Source organism: Tamandua tetradactyla, chromosome 7 (assembly GCF_023851605.1).
Source record: "Tamandua tetradactyla isolate mTamTet1 chromosome 7, mTamTet1.pri, whole genome shotgun sequence".
NCBI classification, from domain to species: domain Eukaryota; kingdom Metazoa; phylum Chordata; class Mammalia; order Pilosa; family Myrmecophagidae; genus Tamandua; species Tamandua tetradactyla.
In genome coordinates, this window is record NC_135333.1 from 131,223,368 (window position 1) to 131,236,262 (window position 12,895).

The following is a 12,895-nucleotide window of genomic DNA, read 5'->3' on the forward strand; positions in this document are numbered from 1 at the left end:
CCTTTAAGAACCCATGCCCAACACTTTGTAACCTGCAGATTTACCACCCATATTCATTTGTTTGTATACATGTTAATGAAAAATTTTCAGAGACTTAGGTTCAATATAAGTACTTTGCTCTTACTGCAAATCTTTTCTAAATCATCATGAACTGAAAATTATAATAACAAAGATCTTTAAAAACACACCTATGTGCATACAAAGAACAGAAGAAAAGCCATTAGCTAACAAGCTATCTACACATTTCTGAAAGGCAGAAAGTGGGTAGAGGGTGTTACTGATGAACTTGAGTCAAGAAAGTTGTGGCCCAAGATGGGTTCAAGAGGGTTCAAGATGCATCAAGCTGAGGGAAAAGGGCTCAGGTATCCCACAAAACCCTTAAAGACTACTGGAAATGGAGGGCATGGTAGAGGTGGAATGGGACATGGGCGGTAAGCAGGAAGTTCTGCAGAAGTCTCTATGTAAAAGAGTCTAATTCACTTGAGAGAGCCCAGGCTGGATTTTAGCATTTCTCTTTTCACAAACACCTGGAACCTCTATTTCCTGAATCTCTCTGAGATTCTATAGGATGAAACAGTCCTCTTCTGTACTCTTCCCAGGGAAAAGCTTCAACTGAATCTGTTGTCATTGGTCCTTCTACTATCCAGCTTTCAAAATGTTACTGCTGTTTTCTTCTCTTGGCCCTGGTATTTTTGTTCTTTTGTTTAAATCCTTTCATAAAGATGGGGTGTGGGAGCAATACCGGGAGGAAGCTCTGGCAAATTTGAGTGTTCAGTCCCATGTTTGAACAAAGTCTCACTAACGTTTATAACCAGGAATGGAAGAAATATTTTTTAAATTGAATGGAATTGGGGCATAAAATATGTATGTGCATGTTTAATGTATTGTTAAAAATTAAACAGAAGTGAAAATACCAGGGTATATACTATGTAGCAAGATTAAGTATTATCTCCTGACATGTGTGTGTATGTGTGTGCGTACACAACCATGTGTATCCTCATGATTTCCATAAGTTATTATTGTGGTTGTCATTCTTTTTTACAAGTTTGAAGAAAAACTTAATTATACATTGAGTAGCACCCAGAGGCTATAATGGGGCTTCCAAGTGCGGTCACTCTGGCAGGGCTTCCTGTTTTGTGGTGCTAGAAAACAGCCAGACACCACTGGTTCTAAATCAGCTGCTACATGCTGGCCTAGGAGTAACATAGCGGGAAGGGAACTGAGTGGCCTGGGACAAGGCTGAGGTAACTTTTTATAATATATGCTTTCAGAATAATATTAACTATTCATAAGTAAGTAAATGAACACATTTATAAAAGGGTAAATGGATGGAAGGGTTGAAAAGCAGGACTATGTGTCAGTCATAGTCTGTTCTGATGAAAACCTGAAATCTAGAAGGATATTATTTCATTTTTTAAGAATTTCTTTGAGGCAATTTCAAGTGAGAATCACATGAGATCATACAAAGGGAAATATTTTGAAAATGAAAACATGAATGCAATTTTTTGTAAGTCATGGTAGCATAACATTGTGAACACAATTAACAGCACTGAAATATATATCTGAATGTGATTAAAAGGGGAAAAGTTTCCCAGTGCCTGGCCATGAAAAAAAAAAGGGGGGGTGGGGTGGGTGTGGTAGGAGTTAGATTGTATATAAGGTAACAGAATAAAAATTTTTCTAAAAATCCATGGAGTTTCACTACACAAATATGAACCCTAAGTTAAACTGTGGATTTACTTAATAATATAATAATTAAAATGTGCTACTATCAATTGTATCAAACTCTTCACACCAGTACAAGGTGTTGGTGGTGGAGAGGTGTATAGGAATCCATATTTTATGCATGATTGTTCTGTAAACCCAGTTTCTCTAATAAAAAAATAATGAAAATATTAAAAACCTAAGAAATCTGTGGTCTTTTGGAGTATGGGTGAAATGAGGACTTTCCTATCATAGGGATGAGTTCAAGTGTGCACTTACAGAATTATATATTTTTCATAATTTGGGATGAGACTCTAAACAACTTAAAATTGGAAATATTTCACAAATATCAGAAATGCTGAATGGTCAGCATAGCAGCCCACAGTTTGTTGTTACATCTAACAACATTCTCTTATTGCATCAGTAAGTCTTATCTTGTCCATCCAACTGGGTGACCTTAGACAAATGATAGTATCTTAGTTTGGCTTCCTCATTTATAATGTGTAGGCACTAAACCAGATGTTCTCCAAGATTCCTTCCAGTACTCTCAGTCTATGGAATAACCGTTCATTGACCTAGGAGCTTGGGTACAATTTCCCTTTGAAATCATTAATCAAGCCATGTCCATGAGGCCATACTCTGAGATCAGTTTAACCATATTAGCTACACTAAATTGTGATCTTTCCATGGCTCCTAGATCAAATGACAATAATATCTTGCTACTTCCAGAAAGCAGTCACTGGCACACTATGATCTTCAAATAAAGTGAGAAAAAAAATTGTCCATATATCAATATATTTTACTTGCTGATTTTAGAGCTAAAATCAGAATCCATAGAAGGATTCTTCATGTTCATGTAAATTGAGATTATCAACAGCATCACATATTACTAAGTGCTGAGGTCAGAAAGGAAACACGTGCATTGATTTTCTGACAAAATGCAAAATACTCTTGGTCCTACTAAGAAATCTACCTGTAACTGGGGAAAGAAACTGAATTATTAAAATACTGGAAGAAAATATTGAATCTTAAAAAATAACATTTGGTAGTAAAGATACTTCTAAGCAAGGAAAAAGATGCTTCTAACCTCCAAATCTATAAAAGAGGAAAAATTTAACAGATTGGGCCTTATAAATATAGCTGGACAGGACAGTACGATGGTGGTGCAGTGACAAAGTTCTCACCTGCCATGCCGGAGACCCAGGTTCATTTCTCAGTGTTTGCCCATGCAAAAAAAAAAAAAAAAATATATATATATATATGTATATATATATAGCCGGATTTATACATAATTAAAAGATCAGGAACTGATGAGGACAAAATAGCAGCAGTTGAACTGATTCAATAAGAAAGAAAGAATAAACAAATCAATTTAAAAATGGGCAAAAGATAGAAACAATTCATAGATAAACAGCCCATAACATCTGAAAAGGCATTCAGCTTGACAAAAATCATGTCAAGATTATATGCTATTGGCCATCAGATGAGCAAAATGTTGGCATATGGAGAAATAGACATTCAGGTATTTTTGATGTACATTAAATTGCTATTCCCTGCTTGGTGGGTAATTAGTGGTCTCAATCAAACTTTGAAATACATTCCTGGACCTAACGATTTACTTCTAAGTATTTATTCCAGAGAATGATACACACACACACATACACACAGAAATGTATACATGTATGTTTATTTCAGCAATCTTTGATATAACATCAAAATGCATGCAATCCAAATACATACATGAGCATTGGTCAAAATGAATGAGGAAGACAACTGTTTACCTACATGGAAAGAGCCCCAAGCCAGTCCACATGATGAGCTGATCCAGGACAGCACCACCACTGGGTTTATGCAACTTACAGTCCCAACAGGAAAGGCTCTAAGGCAAATGTCAAGCAGTGCTTACCAAGCAGCAAATTTTTGTAAGTTTAGTAAGGTGGATTAGTTTTCATCCTAATATTACACCCTTGGTTGTAAGACATTTCAAAATAACAAAGATTTGTCAGTATGTGTGTGATTTTTCAAGTGTTTTCAACCTACAAGCATCTCAGTAAATATGTATTGATCAACTCTAGCAAAGTTACAGCTTAACATATATATTTGTGCTCAAATTCTGGTATACAAACCATGTGATTTTAGACAAAAATCTTTAATCCTCATTTCTTCACCTGATTTTTTTCAGGAGTCTAATGCCTACTTTTTTTATGCTTTGTAGGAGTTAATAACATTTGCAAAGTGCTTGGAACAATGTAGGTGTTGAGTAGACAGTAGCTGTTATTATGGTCTGGGTCTGTCTGTCCAAGCTGGCACATTTTAAAAGTTGGAAGACACTTCAACTTCATGAGTACACTGTTTGCAAAGAAACAAAATGACAAAATCTAAATCTAAATCTAGGACTAAGAATCAAGAGTCCAAGAGTTCCTTCTAATTTTGCCTCTGGTACTGACATCTTGGGTGCTCTTTAAAATGTCAATTAATCCAATGAAATGTTTATTCATACTAATAAAAGTCCATAGCCAGAACATATCCACTTGCAGAACCACTCACTGTGACTATGCATAGGCTTCATTTAAAATTCTTAGACTTCTGTTTTGGTATGGTACGAAGTCAATAAGCTGTAAACTTTCTCAGGACTTTCACCTGCAAATTTTGGTTTGATCGTGTTCTTTAGAACACTCCACACCTATGCATTTACATTTCTTGATCAGTGCACGCATCTTTTAGTCTCTCTTTTTTGGCCTCCTTTGTCAAAGTTTTCAAGAGACTGAACAAGGTGGCTCTTACTAAAATTGACATCGGTTCACTGAAAGGAGTCATAGTCTAAGGCTATAGTGACATCTTCCCTGAGAGTCTGTAGTTGATTTGTCTTAAGTTGACTCCAGTTGGTTCACAAAACTTCCTCTTGCAGGTGCCTGTAGGAACAAACCCCACCCCTTCCTTTTAACAAGAAATGTCTCTACCCACTCTGTACTCCCAGGACATTTTATCTCTAACCACTTGGTCTGCATGATTTTCTACCACATATTATAATGACTAGTCTCCTATCCTAGATAATAAATTCCTTGTGGGATCAATACTTATATATTTATAGCCTCATAGGTATAAAATGTTAAATATGTCAATATGCTAAAGCCAATAGGCCTTATGTTAAATTATGATGGAAAGCCTATCCTGGGATTTTTTTATATCTAGGATTATTTAGAAAAATACAACTATGGCATTATAGTTGATTAATAGATTCAAATTTAATGTTTCATAAACTATAGTTATTTCACAGGTAGATTAGTTTTCATCCTAATATTACACCCTTGGTTGTAAGACATTTCAAAATAACAAGGTCATAAGACAACATTTATTTCAATGTAATGAGTGAGTGAAAAGTCTGAAAAGATTACTTATTTTATAAAGAAATCTCAATTTTAATCATGTCATGTAATATTTTGTATGACTGTACATGTATACATGAAAATATAGGGTTGCCTCTGGGAAATATTTTAAAGTACATTACAGTCTCTTAAGGTATTTTTTGTTGTTGTTTGTTTGTTTTGGTATGTGCAGGCTCTAGGAATTGAGCCAGGGTCTCCCACATGGCCGACAAGAATTCTACCCTTGCACCGCCCTTATAGTCTTTTTTAAGAAGCAACTTTGAGTATTTACCATGCATTATTCCATCTTTTCAACAATTAACCTTAAATAGTTCATTCACGCATCTGTTCATTTATTCAACAAATATTTATTGGGACCCTACTTTATAGCAGATACGAATTTAAGCACTCTAAGGACAAAACAGTGCAGGTAAAAGGTTCTCCTCCACATGGAGCATCTGAGGGGTGGAGTAGAGGAGGAACATATAATAGGATATCAGGTAGTAATGAATGTTATTCCCCCCGAATCAAAGCTGAGTAAGGAAGAGGGTTTCATTTTGAGGGAGAGCAGAGTAGTTGTTTTCTTTAGGATTTTCTGAAAGCCCTCTTTGAAGTCTAGCATTCTGGCAGAGACCTGAACGAAAGTGTGGAACAAAGCATCAGGAGAAAGCAGAATAGGTAGAGGGAACCACAAGTACAAAGGTCCTGAGGTGAAGGCAAATTGGCATAGTTAAGGAGATGTGGCTGGAGTGGAGGGAGGGACGGAAGGAGAAAATGATAGATGAGAATGGAAAGGCGGCCAGAGGCCACATCCTGCAGATTCTCCTAGATCATAGCAAAGAATCGTGAGGATTTTTGCTAAGTGTAAATAGAAACAATTGAAGGATTCTAAGCAAGGGAATGGTATTTAACTTTTTTACCAAGCACTTTAGCTGCAGACTGAGAACAGAATGGCAACTGGGACAATAGTAGAGACAAGGTAACAAATTAGGAGGCTATTACAATAACCCAGGTGAGAAGTGATGATAGCTCAGACAAAGATAAGGGTGAGAAGTGATCCAACTCTGGATATAGTTTGAAGGTCGAAACAAGATTTGCTGTTGAATTGCATGTGGGCTGTGAGAGGAAGAGAGGTCAAGAATGACTCCAAGTATTTTGAGTCGAAATATGAAGATGCCATTTCCTGTGATGGAGAAGAAAGTGGAAGAAACAAGTTAGGGATCATGAAATTAAGAGGGTACTTTCAAGTATGTCAAATTTGAGATGGCTATATGACATCCAAGTAAAAAAATTGATGATGCAATTGAGTGTATCAGTATAGAATTCATGGGCAAAATGGGACTGGAGTGAAATATTTGAGGATCATTAATATTTAGATAGAATATACAACAACAACAGGAACAGAGTGATTATGTAGACTTTAAGTGTTAGTTGAGAAAGGAAAAGAAAGAAGAAGAGACAAGAAAAGAATGAGATACTAAAAGTTAAAATTTTGGAGGGAATGTACTTATTGATAATAGCCATGAGAGTAAGTGAATGATTGAGGTGAGAGAACATGAAGCATAAAGAACATTTTAATTCCACTTGATATGTGAATTTCAGGAATTTATCTGTCACATACAGGTTTCCAAAAGCCTTTTGTACGTTCACCAGTTGGAGTAACTCTTGCTTTCAAGTGACTCTCAGCTAAGCCTCTTAATATATCAGTTAATAATTCCCAGTTTGAGACTGTGCTTCTCAGCATACAGCAAGATGTCTTCATTCTCATTCTTGGCCTTTACGTAATATCCTGCATAACCATCTCTGAAGGTGAAACTTAGTCATTGGAATTTCAACAACTGTGTATACCCACTGAAGTTCAAGAACAACTTATTTTTGCTTTTTAAAATATATTTTAAAGGAGGAGTTAGTTTAGCAATCACTTATTTTGAAGTCTGGCTTGGTAGCCAGCCTCTAAGATGGGCCCCAATGATCTCTAGCCCTAGTCCTCATATTCATGAGTAGTCCCTTCCCACACTGAATAAAGTTTTGTGTAACAAGTAAGATATTGTTGGAAAGAGTGTGACTTCCAAACAAGAGGGTGACTCCTAAGACTAGATTATAAGAGACTTTGAAGCTTCCTTATTTATCTTTTGGTCACTCATTCTGGTGGAAGCTAGCTGCCGTACATCACAAGCATCCTTAAGCATGATCCCTATGGAGAGATTCACACGTTGAGGGACTGAGACCTCCTGCTAACAGCCAGCAGGAAAGTAGAGGCTCCTGCCAACATTCTTGCAAGTCATCTTGGAAGCAGATCCTCAGATGACGGTAGCTCCAGGTCTAACAGCCTCAGTCCAGAGTCACTCCTCTAAGCTCTCTTGAATTCCTAACCTATGGAAACTGTAAGATAATACATGTTTATGGTTGTTTAAAGCCACCAAGTTTTAGGGTAATTTGTTGTATATCAATAGATAACTAATACAATGGCCCCTCATATATTTTGTAATATTATTATAAAACTGAAATTACCAATGAAATCCTAGATTTTATATTCCCATCATCTGTCTATGATTTAAATTTATTTGTATCATTTAAAAATTTTAAAAACTCATGTGGCAATTGGAGCACTTTTAAAAGTATTCACTCCCTACCCCTATCCCTCCATAGCCAGAGTCTACGTGACTTTGGGCTCAGCCATGTTACTTTATCTGTTCACAGATATAATACAAGCAGAGGTTTGAAATGTGCTGGCACAGTTGGCTGGCACAGTTATTCACTTCTTGTATTATAATGAGAAGAACTTCTCCTGAGTGGCTGCTACATACCCAGCCTGAGTCCCAAAGTGAGAACATGTAGGGCTGACCTGCCACAACCATTGCAGCCTGAAGCAGAGCAGCTGTAGTTGATCCACACACCAGTGGGCAAAAAAAAAAATGTTTGTGGTATATTTCACAATGATTTTGTTGTTGTTTATTATGCAATCATAGCTAATCTAAAGATCACACTACAAAAAAAGTACATGTGCATGCTTTGTGATCTTCAATAGATGTGGTAGGGTAAACCTTGTCGAGAAAGTCAGATATGAGCAGCAACTTGAAGAAGAGGAGAGCATTAGCCATCCGGAAGTGCAGTTCAGGCAGAGGCAGCCACCAGTAAAAGACCATGAGACAAGGATCCGTTTGGCATGCTAGTGCAGGAAACAGGAAAGAAATTAAACGTGACTGGAGCAGAATGATCGAAGGGGGAAGATTTAATAGATAAAGCCAGAAAGATAACAGAGGGTCAGAACATACAGGACCTTGAAGATCATTACAAGAACTTTGTAGTTTTTTTGTTTTTTTTTGTTTTTTTTTTTTTGGCATGGGCAGGCTCTGGGAATCGAACCCAGGTCACAGCCATGGTGGTATGGTACAGATCTTTTAAAAGGACCAGATTGTAGTTTCACTGATTTTCTCCACTGCTTTCCTATTCTCTCATTTTTCACTCTGATCTTTATTATTCCCTTCCTTATGCTTACTTTATGGTAAAATTGGCTTCTCTTTTTCTAAACTCTTAAAGTGAAAGTTTAGATACTTACTTGATATTTTTCTTCTTTTTAAAATACAGGTGTTTACAGTTAAAATTTCCCTCTAGGCACTGCTTTAGATACATCCCATAACTCTTCATATGTTGTGTTTTCATTTTCATTTGTTTCAAAGCATTTTTTAAATTTCGTTTGTGAGTTCTTCTTTTATCTATTGGTTATTTAGAAGTGAGTTTTTAATTTCCATGTAGCTGTGAATTTCCTTCAGTCTTTGACTTGTAGTTTTCTTCCATTGTCATCAGATGACATACTTCATATAATTTCAATCATTTTAAATTTATTGAGATTTGTTTTGTGGTCTACATTTGATCTATTCTTGAGACTGTTCCATGTGCACTTGAAAAGAACATGAATTATGCTGTCATTAGGTAGAGTGATTTATCAATATCTAAGCCTAATTGGTTTATGTTAAGTCTGTTTCCCTGCCGATCTCCTGTTTAGTTGTTCTATTCATTTTTAAAATTGGGATATTGAGATTCTCTTACTATTCTTGTTGAATTGTCCATTTCTCCCATCAATTCTGTTAGTTTTTGCTCACATTTTGGGGCTCACTTGTCAGGTACATGAATGTTTATAATTGTTATGTTTCTTGACTCTTTTGCATTACAAAATATCTTTCATTTTCTCTGATACCAAGTTTTGCCTTAAAGTCTATTTTGTCTTATATTAGTATAGCCACTCCAGCTCTTTTTTGGTTACAATTTGCATGATGTAATTTTTCAGTCCTTTTACTTTCTACCTATTTATGTCTTTGAATCTAAAGAATGTCTTTTATATTATACATGTAGTTGGATCTTGATTTTTTTAATCCATTTTGCCAATCTCTGCCTTTTGATTGGAGTGTTTTATACATTGACATTTAATGTGATTACTAATAAGGTAGAATTTACACCTGCCATTTTGCTACTTGTTTTCTATATCTTATGTCATTTTTGTTCCTCTATTCCTCAATTACTCTTTTCTTCTGTGTTGAATAGGTGTTTTCTAGTATATCATTTTAATTCCCTTATCATTTCTTTTGCTATACTTTTCTAGTTATTTTCTTAGTTCTTGCACTGGGAATTTTAATTATATAAAAATAAAAGTCTATTTAAGATTAATATCAATTTAATTTAAATAGTATAGAAAAACCTTGTGTCTATATAGCTCTGTTCCCTCCCTCTTATTTGTGCAGTTATTGTCTTATGGATTATATCTTTATATATTTAATTATCAACCAGATTTACAATTATCGTTTATTGTGATTATCTTTTAAATAAAATAGAAGAAAGTTACACTTATACTACCTTTCTATCTATCTATGCAGTGACCTTTACCAGTGATCTTTATTTCTTCCTATGGATTTGAGTTACTATCTAGTGTCTGTCATTTCTGCCTAAAAATCTCCTGTTATTATCTCATATAAGGCAAGTCTGCTGGAGATGAATTTTCTGTTTTTGCTTAACTGAGAATGTCTTCATTTCACCTTCATTTTTGAAGGGTAATTTTGCTAGATACAGAATCTTAGTTGGCTGTCTATTTCTTTCAGCTTTTGAGTATGTTACCCCACTGTCTTCTGGCCTCCATGGTTTCTGATGAGAAATCAGCTGTTAATCTTATTGAGGATCCCTTGTATATGATGAGTTGCTTCTATCACAGCTTTCTAAATTCTCTTTCTATTTGGCTTTGGGAAGTTTGATTATAATGTTTCTAGCTCTGGATCTATTTGAATTTATACTATGTGGAATTTGTTGGGCCTCTTGGCAGTGTAGATTGTTGTTTTTTTTAAATCAAATTTGGAAAGTTTTTGGTCATACTTTTTCAAATATTATTTCTTCCCATTTTTCTCTCGCTCCTTTTCTTATTATTACTATGTTGGTACACTCAATGTGTTGAGTCTCTGAGCCAAGTCTCTAAGGCTCTATTCATTTTTCTTCAATCATTTTTTCTGTTTCTCAGCCTGGATCATCTCAATTGACCTATTTTCAAGTTTATTTCTTCTATCAGCTCAAATCTGCTGTTGAGTCCCTCTTATGAATTTTTCATCTCAGGTCTGGAAATTAGTTCCCCAAACTCTAGAATTGCCGTTGCTGTTTGTTGCTATGTTCTGATTCTTGTCACTGCTATCGAACAACTTTCCTGAACTAATCCTGCAACATCTGTTTCTTTCATTGTGTATGTCCACTGAAACCTCTGCTCAGTTAGTTTAGCGGCCAGCTAATGACTAGATAGGGATTTTATTAAATACCTGGAGCCAATATGTTCCCAGGTTTTGATGAGAGGCTCTGTGTGCATTTGGGACACACCTTCAATGCTCAAACAGGCTGTTTGCACCTCTTTCCTAGCCTTCAATTCCTGTTTTCACAGAGCAGGCAGAAGTGAAAACTTATGGCCTTCTCAGGTATTTTCCTATGTATGCACGCAACCCTGGATAGGCATACATCCCTAAACATGTATGATGCCGTCTAGATTCCCAGGAATGTGTCAGAGTTTTCCATAGCCCTATGTAACCATATCATTTCCCAGCTTCTCTTTTTAAACATTTTTGTCAACTGCTTGTTTGCCCCAGCTGTTATCACCACCTTAGGAAACTGCTAACTCTTTTCAACAAACTCTCTAAGATAAAAGCTGCTTTCACTTGGGAATGCACTCAGGTCAAATGAAGTCAAACCCACCAAGTAGTGTTTCTGGAGAATTGCAGAACAAGTAGAGGAATGGCATTTCTCTAGGAATATTTCTTGTGAAGAGTTCTAAACTCATTCTGTCTTCTTCAGTGTGTATGAGGCTGCTGGTTTTCACTATGATTGGAGGGCATTTCAAGGCTACCACAGAATTGGTGAAAGGGGCATGTTCAGAATAAGGCAAATTAAAATGTCATGAAGGTCACAGTTCTTACAAGGATTCAGCCATTTTTCTTGAATAAACACTCCTTATGTCATCATAAGCCATTTGTTAATTTCCAAAGTTCTAAATGAGGCAGGGCAAAATGGTGGCATAGGGAGGTATAGAATTTTATTCATCCTCTAGAGCAGCTAATAAATGTCTGGAACTGTCTGGAATAACTGGGGGCATCTGTGCCTGAACACATATTTTATACCAGTATAGAAAGGGTGGAAGTGCCAAGATCACATCACAGAACTGTGAATAAAACCCCCAGAATCCAGAGGCTGACGTCCCTCCCCTACTGGCATGGCAAGCTCAGTTGAAAACATTTCCCTGTGGGGAAAAAGAAGAAGCCTCTTCTGGGAGCAAGGGAGGGCAGCCCAGCTAAGCTCTAATTATGGTTTTAATGAACATATGATCAGCTGAATATAAGCTCAAACAAAGGTAAATTTAGAGTAAGTAGGGAAGAAATCCTGAGGTTTCTCCAGGCAAACAGGAGGCAGGGCTAATGGGAATAAAAAAGGAAAAAAAAAGACTTTTGGAGTCAGCCCAGCTCAGAATACTGGAAAAGTTCTGTATCCCATGGCACACAGAGCCAAGTACAAGCTCCAGATCTTGACAGGCAAAACTTGGGGGCTGGGAACCTGTTCTGGAAAGGGATTTAAAAAAATATATTCTATGTAGCTCATTAGAGGACGCCTCTGGCATTTTCAATTGTTATCCCTGATCCAGATAAGGGCAGTGTTAAGATAGATCTGAGAGCCAAAGTAACAAGTCAAGTAAAGGAGTTAATTCCCTAAAGGGGCTTATCTTTCCCAGGAAAAGTGGGGGAGGGGGAGCAGCTCAACTGGTCAGACCCCAAGGGCTAAACCCTAAACCTGCCTTCTATATCAACCTCTGTTTCAACCATGCCCCTAGCAACTACAAAATCAGATTAGAATTAAAGGCACCACACCACATTACACCAGTGAAGAGTTGCAGACTGACAAATATCACCTGCTGGTAAGAATAAGAAAAGCACAGAGTCTAGAGGTTTCATAAGAATCTCTAAAAACCTACTGGGTCTCATCCCTAGGAAAACTTAATACTGATTGTATCCTCCTCTGGAGACCTGGGGCAGTCTTGTCTGGGGAAAATATGACTAAGGTCAATAATATCTGGGGAGACCATCCAAAAAAAAGGTTCCATTTACACAGAGCAAGAACTATAAAAAATAAAGCTGAAAATTCTAAAGAGTTCAATAGAAGCTCTGCTAGAGTCTAGAATAAGTTGAACTGAACATACACACACAAATAGAGAACAAACCCAACCAACAAGAACAGAATAAACAAATGAAGGAAATCAAATGCCAAGACACCAACAAAAAACTATGAATCATACTAGAAAAACAAAGATATGG

General features: G+C 36.5%; 1 pseudogene; it reads left to right on the top strand.

Moving 5' to 3' along the window:
* Positions 1-3,460: 3,460 nt before the first annotated feature.
* Positions 3,461-12,895, top strand: part of LOC143690677 (V-type proton ATPase subunit E 1 pseudogene) — a 62,750-nt pseudogene continuing 53,315 nt past the window's right edge.